Source organism: Procambarus clarkii, chromosome 11, assembly GCF_040958095.1.
Source record: "Procambarus clarkii isolate CNS0578487 chromosome 11, FALCON_Pclarkii_2.0, whole genome shotgun sequence".
NCBI classification, from domain to species: domain Eukaryota; kingdom Metazoa; phylum Arthropoda; class Malacostraca; order Decapoda; family Cambaridae; genus Procambarus; species Procambarus clarkii.
Genome location: NC_091160.1, coordinates 3,108,069 through 3,118,281, shown reverse-complemented (window position 1 = coordinate 3,118,281; position 10,213 = coordinate 3,108,069). Strand labels below are relative to the sequence as shown.

The following is a 10,213-nucleotide window of genomic DNA, read 5'->3' as shown; positions in this document are numbered from 1 at the left end:
TAGTAGGGTTCAGCCAGTCGTTTATGTCTAGTAGGGTTCAGTCGTTTATGTCTAGTAGGGTTCAGCCAGTCGTTTATGTCTAGTAGGGTTCAGTCAGTCGTTTATGTCTAGTAGGGTTCAGCCAGTCGTTTATGTCTAGTAGGGTTCAGTCAGTCGTTTATGTCTAGTAGGGTTCAGTCAGTCGTTTATGTCTAGTAGGGTTCAGCCAGTCGTTTATGTCTAGTAGGGTTCAGTCAGTCATTTATGTCTAGTAGGGTTCAGCCAGTCGTTTATGTCTAGTAGGGTTCAGTCAGTCGTTTATGTCTAGTAGGGTTCAGCCAGTCGTTTATGTCTAGTAGGGTTCAGTCAGTCGTTTATGTCTAGTAGGGTTCAGTCAGTCGTTTATAGCTAGTAGGGTTCAGCCAGTCGTTTATGTCTAGTAGGGTTCAGTCAGTCGTTTATGTCTAGTAAGGTTTAGCCAGTCATTTATGTCTAGTAGAGTTCAGTCAGTCGTTTATAGCTAGTAGGGTTCAGCCAGTCATCAGTCACTGGGTTGCCAGTGACTGTAGCGCCGCTCTACACATCCTAGAGATAATCTGAACCTTGTGTGTGGGCCCCAAAAACTTAGAGTTCAACATGCGTAACGCTTGGACTGCGCAATTCCCTTAGCTCTAGGTCACTACTAAGTATAGTTATTAAAATATTCATATTTTCTTGTCCTATGTTCTTTGCAAATGAGAGGTTAAAAGTTTTAACAAATATTAAAAAAAATAATTTCAGATTTGGAAATTTAGATAATGAGTTACACTTTTGGTTGATGTTCTCTTTGATTGTAAGACTCATGAAACAACAGTAAATAGGAGGCCTGATCGAGAACCGGGCCGCGGGGACGTTGAGCCACGAAATCATCACAAGGTATAGAGCAAAATGTCTTTAACGGAGGGTAGAAATAGCCTAAGTTACTCTATCCTTTTGAGATGTTTTTTATGGTCTCAATAAACGAACTTGAACTTGAGCTTCAATGGTCTCTAACTTTATATTCTTTATATTAATAACGACAAAAAATGGATGCAATGGTGGAACGTTTTCCAATGTTTTTCCAATAAATAATTTCTTACTAAGGTTCTTAACTTTTTATGTATCTAGAGATGTAAAATCTTGGTAATTGTATGATTTTATAAACAAAATCCAATTTCCTTAAAATTATATTATGAAAAAAGTCATTGCCGTAAGCCGGATTCATCCCAGATTTATTTATTTATTTATTTATATACAAGAAGGTACATTGGGATTGTGAGGATACATAGCATAGTAATTACATTCTTGTAAAGCCACTAGTACGCGCAGCGTTTCGGGCAGGTCCTTTATCTAAGAAACTCTAAGATGAACCAAGAACGTCAGATGACGTACGATGACCAAACCACACATCACAAGATGGAGAAACGACGACGTTTCGGTCCGTTCTGGACCATTATCAAGTTACCCACAACTTGATAACGGTCCAGGACGGACCTAAATGTCGCCGTTTCTCTAACTTCAGGTGTGTGGTGTGGTCATCATATCATCAGTCACGTTATTGAAATTTAAATTTAAATAAGTTTATTGAGGTAAAATACACACAAAGGGAAGGTAGCTCAAGCTATTCTCACCCCGTTCAGTACATGGTGTTAATACATACATATACACACATCACTAACAATAAACATATTACCAAACATTCTGAGAGATAAACATATACATTTCCTCCTTCACAAGTAGTATGGTATCAGTCGTACACACAAATACTTTTATGACCTAGGTATACTGTATAGACAATTTGCAAGAGACATGCAGATAATTCAACAAAAAATTACAGTCTTAGTGCAAAATTCTTATATCTCTCAAGAATATCATCAACCTTGACACGTTATTGTGACTCATTGTCCTCATATAACAAAAGCTGGATTCATATGACGCAACCTATCTCCTAATGGCTCATGTTTGGTTAACTAGGTGTATGTGGTCAAGTTAGTTTTACTAGTTCTCTTATTACATAGTCACCCCTGCTTGGCGACTATTTTTGATAATTACTTACTAGTTTTCTGTAAACAAGGACTGAAGTCTTTACGAGCTACCTATGATGTGGTTTACTAATGTAAACTGTAGACTATATATACTTCGATAAATGGTATACAGCCCCTCTCGTGTATATATTACTGTCAGCTTGCACTGGTGTTAGGCTTAAAGCCTATCATCCTCTGGAGGGTTATTAAGGCGACTACAACAGCCTACTGACCAAGCAGCCAGTATACTTTAGTCCCATACAGTGTCCAGGACTAAACTAAACTCTCACTGTATATACAACGAGAAACGGGACGCACTTCTCGGTGTATTCGTCCCCCTGATGCGATAATTTTTGTTATGAATTTTATATATACTTATTATTGTGAATTTGATTTTTTACTTCCGTGAGTGCATTTTGACCTGTTAAAGAACAAAAAACAATAAATAAGGAGACGGTTATAACTTTTATTTTTACATGTACAATAATGCAAAAATTATTAACGAATAGATGTTATTTTAAAAGATTTTGGCCCCCCAAAAATCCCAGCAAACAAGATCAACATGAGTAGAAAATTTGAGTGGCTTCAGGGTGGAGTGAAGCACTTCGTCACAGCTGGGCGGTGGATCCTTCTACTGAGCAGACATCTGCGCTTCCCACCACACCTGCCGTACACTCCATGTCACGTAGTAAATATTCAGAGTATATCTCTGGTGCTCTGTTAAGTCTGCCATGTTTTGGTCGCTAGATGAGTCGTGAAGCTGTGGTTAAAGATGGCCATCATGTAAGAGGTTGAAGGCACAACCTCTGGCTTGGAGACGTACCTGCCACATAACAGCAGCGTCCAGGGTCGTGGTACCCATGCCTGGGATATGGGTGGGTACAGTGGTATTGTACTCCACTGTAATAATGTCCAAGATAACGACAGAGGCGCTCCGCTCCAGGGATAGGGAAGCCTCGTGTTTCATCTGTAATTAGTACAGCAGCCTTAGGATGTAAGTTTAGTTGTTCAACAGCAGGTAACAGGAAGATAATCTCGTCATAAGGGTTGCTCTAGACGTCCCGCCCATTGCGTATTTTGTTGACGCGTCGGTGAGGGCTTCGGAACTTCCTGGTGTGGTATCCGTAGCCTTTACGGACCCAGTCCAACCCACGTAGGGGATTGGACTGGGTACGGTAATCACCTGAACGTCTTGGTTCGAAATCTCCGAGAAAGTCGTCGTCCTCGTCGACATCGGCAGCAGCCCACGACATCGTCAACACCGTAAGAAACACCAAACTTGTTACGTGCCACATCTTCATCCAGAATAAAGAAAACGGGAAAATGAATTACATATCGTTCAAAGACTGTAAATATTCGCTTTATTATTAAAGATACAAGAATAATCACAAAAAACACGTGATCAGTTATGCGTAAGTATCAGAAGAGAAAAATGAAAAAAAATCTGAGCGCTTTCGCGATTTAACGATTTTAATTTCGCGTTTTCAAGGAGTGCAGTAGATAGAGGGTCCGTCTAATTACCAAAAACTACCACATACTACACACGCTTCAGAAAACTTCCTGGCAATACGTTAGTAATGAATAAATATGATATATTAAGTTAGGCTGACCTAACCTAACCTAACCTATCCTAACCTAACCTAACCTAACCTAACTTAACCAAACCTAACCTAACCTAACCGAAGCTTGGATCGTCGACTTGATTTGGCGTCACCAGCTTTTTATTTTCGTCTAATTTCTTTATAAAAAGATACTTTTTCGGATTAAAATTATGTTTTTTCATGTTGTATGTTCAGCACCAACATTGTAATGAGTAAATATATCATATTTATTCATTACTAACGTATTGCCAGGAAGTTTTCTGAAGCGTGTGTAGCATGTGGTAGTTTTTGGTAATAAGACGGACCGTAGATGGGTAATACTTGGGTGTGGGCTTACATGACCCCTGTGACTTTAAGTATGATTTTAAAATGCAGTTTACCTGTTCCCATTATTCATTTTACATGTCACTTCCTTATGTTTTGTTTGTGTTTCTTAGTCTACTCAGGAGTAGGTGTTATACACACCTACACCCTTCTATAATCCCTCTCATGTTCTCCTTGAAAATGAGTTAAATCACGAAAGCGCTCGGATTATTTTCGTTTCATCTCCTATGTAGATACGCATTATCATAGACATCAAATTTTAAGGAAATTTTGATAACTTCTCTATTGATGATGAAGGCTTGTTTAACTAAGAGCAGTATATAATAGCTAGGAGCGGTCCAGATATACTTTATACATTTTGACAAGTTTTTGTTAATTAAATTTTTCACGTTTGAAAGTGAAAAAGTGATATGATCTACTTTAGCCACGTTATTGTGACTCATCGCCTGCATTTTCACGTTTGTTTTCAGTGTGAAGCACTTGGAAATATTATCTTACGATATGCGCGTTACCCCTCTGGTGATGCTTATAACCTGTGACTGGTCTGTGACTGGTTTGGTAGTGAAAGCCTCTCGTTATCCTGCCTCTCGGCACTGGAGGTACTGAGTTATATCTCTCCTCCCTAAGACAGGTCTAGGAATATGATCAAGGTCTATCCACAAGACGTTTCGACAACATCCGTTTTCTGATGGTCAAAACCGTTCGGTTTGGATACATTAGCTTAGGCTATCGTAGGGACGGTTAGGTTTCGTTAACTTACGTAAATTTTACGTTAGGTTAGGTTTGACTTGTTTAGGCTTGGCTATATTAGGATGGGTTAAGGTAGGTTAGGTTGGATTAGTTTAGGTTGTGTTAGGCTAGGTTAGACTGGGTTAGGCTAAGTTGAGTTGAGTTAGGTTGAGTTAGGTTTGGTAAGTTCTCGTGTTTTAAAATCCGTGAGTGAACCGTGTTGTGTAGGCTGCGACTTGCGTTCGTCTGCAGCACCACCACCTGGTTCCTCACAGCCACGTCCAACACAACACAGCTGCCCACTTCTCGTGTGGTAATGACAACACTTATCACAAGTACAATCTTAAATTATTTTTAAATTGTTTAAACTGTATAAAATTGGTTATACAACTTATTCCCAATTGTGTGCAGACTGAACATCACCAGGCACTTTACCCCTTGTAGGGCAGATATCGAACCCACAACATAACAATAAAAGCTGTTTTAGCAAAGCCAGACTATTTCACTGAGCTTAACATTAAGCTAAAGCCATTCAAAGCAGGCATTTAAGTGCCAGTTTGTTCAACCTATTGTCAACCAGAGGTTATCATCCATAATACTTTATCTAAATGGCATTAAATACAATTTTCAGCTCGTGAACCTCTCGCCCTTCACCTCACTCTGCTGCCTTTCTCTGCCGCTCTTTCTGTAAACGACTTTATAATGGTTCAGGGCGGACCGTGACACCATTTCCATTATTTTCTGATGTGTGTCCGTCATACGTTTTGGGTAGAACCGTCTGACATGGTTTAGACACAGCTGTCACACATGGTTTAGACAGAGCTGTCACACATGGTTTAGACAGAGCTGTCACACAGGGTTTAGAGAGAGCTGTCACACAGGGTTTAGACAGAGCTGTCACACAGGGTTTAGACAGAGCTGTCACACAGGGTTTAGACAGAGCTGTCACACAGGGTTTAGACAGAGCTGTCACACATGGTTTAGACAGAGCTGTCACACAGGGTTTAGACAGAGCTGTCACACATGGTTTAGACAGAGCTGTCACACAGGGTTTAGACAGAGCCGTCAGACAGGGTTTAGACAGAGCTGTCACACAGGGTTTAGACAGAGCTGTCACACATGGTTTAGACAGAGCTGTCACACAGGGTTTAGACAGAGCTGTCACACATGGTTTGGTTGAGTCGTCCGGCATGGTTTAGTTAAGCCGTATAACATGGTTTCAGTAAGCAAGGGTCGCCGTGGCCGAGTAGGCTAAGCTATTTCTTCATTCGCTGAGTCATTGGGGATTTTTTGAATGATTACTAAAGTTATTATTTAATATCAGTCAAATTTTACTTAGGTAGTATCGAGGAATATTGGCTTATACTGGGTATAGGTCAGGCTGCTAATTTAGTTTGGATCAGAGTACACGAAATGCATTGTTACAAGAGTTGAACTGAACGCGTCTATCAATGTTTAATAGGTCTACCAATGTCAATGTCTACCAATGAATTTTAGGTATGACTCTTGGTCACTAAGATGGGAGGGGGGGAGGGGCTACATAATTCCCCCGCCTTGGTGCCTTGTTTTGATAATCACTGACTACCGTGGGGGATAATACCAGTTTATGACTGCTCAGGTCATAAACCACAGCTCAAAGGTCACAACCACAGGGATAATAACCATTCGGTATGACTCAAGGGTTGACTACGCAGTTGACCAAATACAGCTGTAGGAGCGTATGATACCGGACGACATATAATAACCCACGTTCAAGCTATTGGTTACGATTGAGAAATCTGTTTAGTTAACATGTACGATATTGTGCGCATCTTCACGCGCATAACAAAGTGTTCCACTGCGCCGCTTCTCAGGAGAAAAGATCCAGGACAGGGGGGGGGGGAGAAATAGCCTAAGCTACTCTATCCCTTTGAAATGTAGTTGTTCTTGTTTCAATAGACATACTTAACGAAACCTGAAACTGAGCGGCCCGAAACGCTTTGCGTAATAGTGGCTTTAGGCATTGTATGTATTAGCTCTATCTGTAAATTCATCAATATTTGTATCACCAATATTTGTAAATTCATCAATATTTGTATTTGTATCAATGTATGTATGTACTTTACCTGAATAAACATTTGAATTTTTTTGAATTTTTGAACTTGAACTTGATCCAAGACGCAGGCAACACCACACAAAGAATCCGGGGCTGCAGTTGGCGCCATACTGAACCTCCACCGCGACACGCAACCACACAATGTATCTGGATGCAGGAAGCAACCACTGTACCAATTCCTTATGACAACATAATCTATGCAAAAGCTGTGACTTGGGGGGGGGGGAGGGGACGTAGAGGATTGTTGTGGCTATATCTGAGTATGTGAGTGATATGCTGTATGACAATACAGACCCGAGTATATACACTTGTTCACCACACATGTTGATAATTATACACCAGTATACATACTTATACGTGAAGGGAGGTAAAACAAAAAATAGTGAGTGTGACTGGACCAGGTAGAGGAAGTGTGAGGAGGGTAGACATGAGTGGGTATAGAGGGAGGGGTGACGTGATTTTATTCACCTTGGGCATTAGGAGCCGCATGTGAAATGTTTTATTTATTTATTTATATTTTATTTATTTATATAAACAAGAGTTCTTACATTCTTGTACAGTCACTAGCACGCATAGCGTTTCGGACAGGACCTTAATCCTAATTTTCCCTGGAATACGACCCGCCAAATCGTTTAACAACCAGGTACCTATTCACAACCTGGATGAACAGAGGCTACAGTTAAGGATTGGGGCCCAGTAAATCCTCCCCGTTACATCCATAGTTAGTGTGGTAAACAGTTCATATGACTCAGGGCGTGGATCACCTAATTTTCCAGTGCTCAAGTGGATGCTCCGGGAAGGGCATGTTCCATTGGGTAGCGGTTAGTTGCCTTGGGATCCTTCCATTTTTAAGGCTGGCTCAGTAGCTCAGTTGTAGCTACTGAGTCAGTAGCTTATAGCTACACTATAAGCAGACCCACCTGGACACTATAAGCAGACTCACCTGGACACTATAAGCAGACCCACCTGGACACTAAGCAGACCCACCTGGACTCCACAGGTGCTGGAGGGGTGAACGGTGGCTTCTGAGGGCTGGTGTGGTGCTGAGGTCAGTGTCGTGCATGGTTATATACTGGCCTGGCACTCTACCCCGGTGGGGGAGGGCCGGGGTGTTGCATGGGGAGGGGGCGTACTGTCATTGGTGGGAGGGGCAAGACTTATCTCTCACTGTGGGAGCACCACAAGAAACACTTCAGCGAACACATATGGTTTGTAAATCAAGAAGATTCATTCTTCTCTGAACCTCCCTTACTTATCTCTCCCTCCCTTACTTATCTAGCTCTCACTCTCTTACTCATCTCTCTCTCGCAGTCTCATTTCTTCCTCATCTCCCCCTCCTAGTCTCATCTCTCTAATGACAGGTTAAACCGGACTAGCTACGCTGGGATAAATCCAAGATCCAACAGCATCATATAAAGAGTACAAACATGAACTAGCAATAGGTCTGTTGTTTGACACAATGAAGTGTGTCAAATAAAACACTTGCATGGGGAGAGTAACAATCTCGGTTGTCTAACAGACAGTGTAAGTTCTGCTGCACTACCAAAGATACCTTACAAGCAGAACTTATTGCAGAAGGAGGAAAGAATCGAGGCAATTACAGAAGCACCATACTGTCCCCCGAGCTCAAAGCGGCAGCTAAAAGCCTTCGTGAGAACAAGGAGATAGTTGTCAGGAGAGGTGACAAGTCGCCAATATATGTCATTCTTAAAAAAGACGAATATCTGGCGAAAATGAACATCATACTCTCTGACCAAACTAAGTTCCAAAGGGTAACGAAGGACACTACAGCCGAATTAAAAGCAAAGGTCAACAAACTGATCGAAACTGTGAACGCCAAGAAATCCGGACTCCACCTGCCAAAGATCATTGGGGAATATAAACCTGGATATGCGTATGGAAATGTCAAGACACACAAGCCTGGAAACCCACTTCGGCCAATCATTAGCCAGATACCCACACCCACGTACAGACTGGTGAAGCGACTCAACGGCCTGCTGACTCCTTATGTTCCTTGCGCCTTCAGCCTGAAGTCTCCAAAGGAATTTGTTGACTTACTGCGGGGCACACGGGCCACAGGGATAAGAGCCTCGTTGGACGTAGAATCGCTGTTTACCAACGTACCTGTGGACGAGACAATCGGGATGATAGCCGACAGAGTGTATCGTGATCCAGCCTGTACTCCTCTTGACATACCAGAAAATATTCTGAGGAAACTACTCCAAGCTTGTACTAAAGAGGCACCCTTCTTGAGCCCGGATGGGCACATGTATAAGCAAGTAGATGGGGTCGCCATGGGTTCTCCCCTAGGTGTCCTGTTTGCAAACTTCTACATGGGTACCATCGAGCAAAAAGTCTTAGTCGACATGAACTTGAAACCGGCCATATACTGCAGGTATGTTGACGACATTTTTACACAGGTACCTGATGTCAGACATCTGCAGGAGCTGAAGGAGGCATTTGAGCAGAGTTCCGTGCTGCGTTTCACTTACGAGATGGAAAAGGATGGGAAGCTGCCCTTTCTAGATGTAACAGTCATGGAAAAGAGCGGAGGTTTCCACACTGCAGTCTACACTAAGGAAACGAACATAGGAATGTGCCTAAATGCCAACAGCGACTGCCCAGACAGGTACAAGAGGAGTGTTGTTAATGCATATGTCGACCGTGCTCTCAGCCACAGCTCAGAATGGAAGCAAGTCGACGAAGAACTCTGTAGGGTAAGGCAGGTCCTAGTCAACAACGGCTTCTCCAATGGTTTCGTGGAAGACATCATAAGAAGGAAAGTGAAACGCCATGCAACCTCTGAAGAGACAACTAACACAACACCTATACCCCTATTAGACTATTTTACAGGAACTTCTTTTCCACAGCAAATAAAACGGAGGAAAGGGTCCTGAAAGATATTGTTAATAGAAACGTTATCCCTACAGACAAAAATCAGAAGATACAACTGACAATTTACTATAAAACCAGAAAAACGGCCAGCCTACTCATGAGAAACTCTCCAGACACAAAACAGAACGCTTTAAAAGAGACTAACGTCGTCTATGCCTTCAAATGCCCTCTTGGGGACTGTAAGCTCCAAAAAACCCAGTATATAGGCAAGACAACAACATCTCTTTCTAGGCGTTTAACGATGCATAAGCAACAGGGCTCCATTAAGGAACATATAATCTCTTCCCACAACCAAACCATCGCCAGAGAAATCTTAGTAAACAACACAGAAATCATCGATAGATACAGCGATAGCAGGCGGCTTGACGTTTGCGAGGCACTACACATCAAGAAGTCAACACCAGCAATCAACAGCCAATTAATGCACAACTATATTCTACCCACCTCAAGACTCCGCTCCAATATAGAAGCATCAAGAAATATGGACCAATAGGCTTTCTACAATCACTTCTATTCAATACCCATTGTTTCGTGTTCTGTCTTGTGTT

The 10,213-nt window shown here is 41.9% G+C and overlaps 1 long non-coding RNA gene across 1 annotated transcript; it reads right to left on the bottom strand.

Annotated features, from left to right (window-relative positions):
- Window positions 1–2,467: 2,467 nt before the first annotated feature.
- LOC138363775 (uncharacterized) lies at window positions 2,468–6,913 on the bottom strand. The gene is made up of 2 exons (XR_011228110.1): window positions 6,781–6,913; window positions 2,468–3,316 (listed from the first exon to the last, which is right to left on the bottom strand). It is a non-coding gene; the product is annotated as an uncharacterized lncRNA (long non-coding RNA).
- Window positions 6,914–10,213: the final 3,300 nt, after the last annotated feature.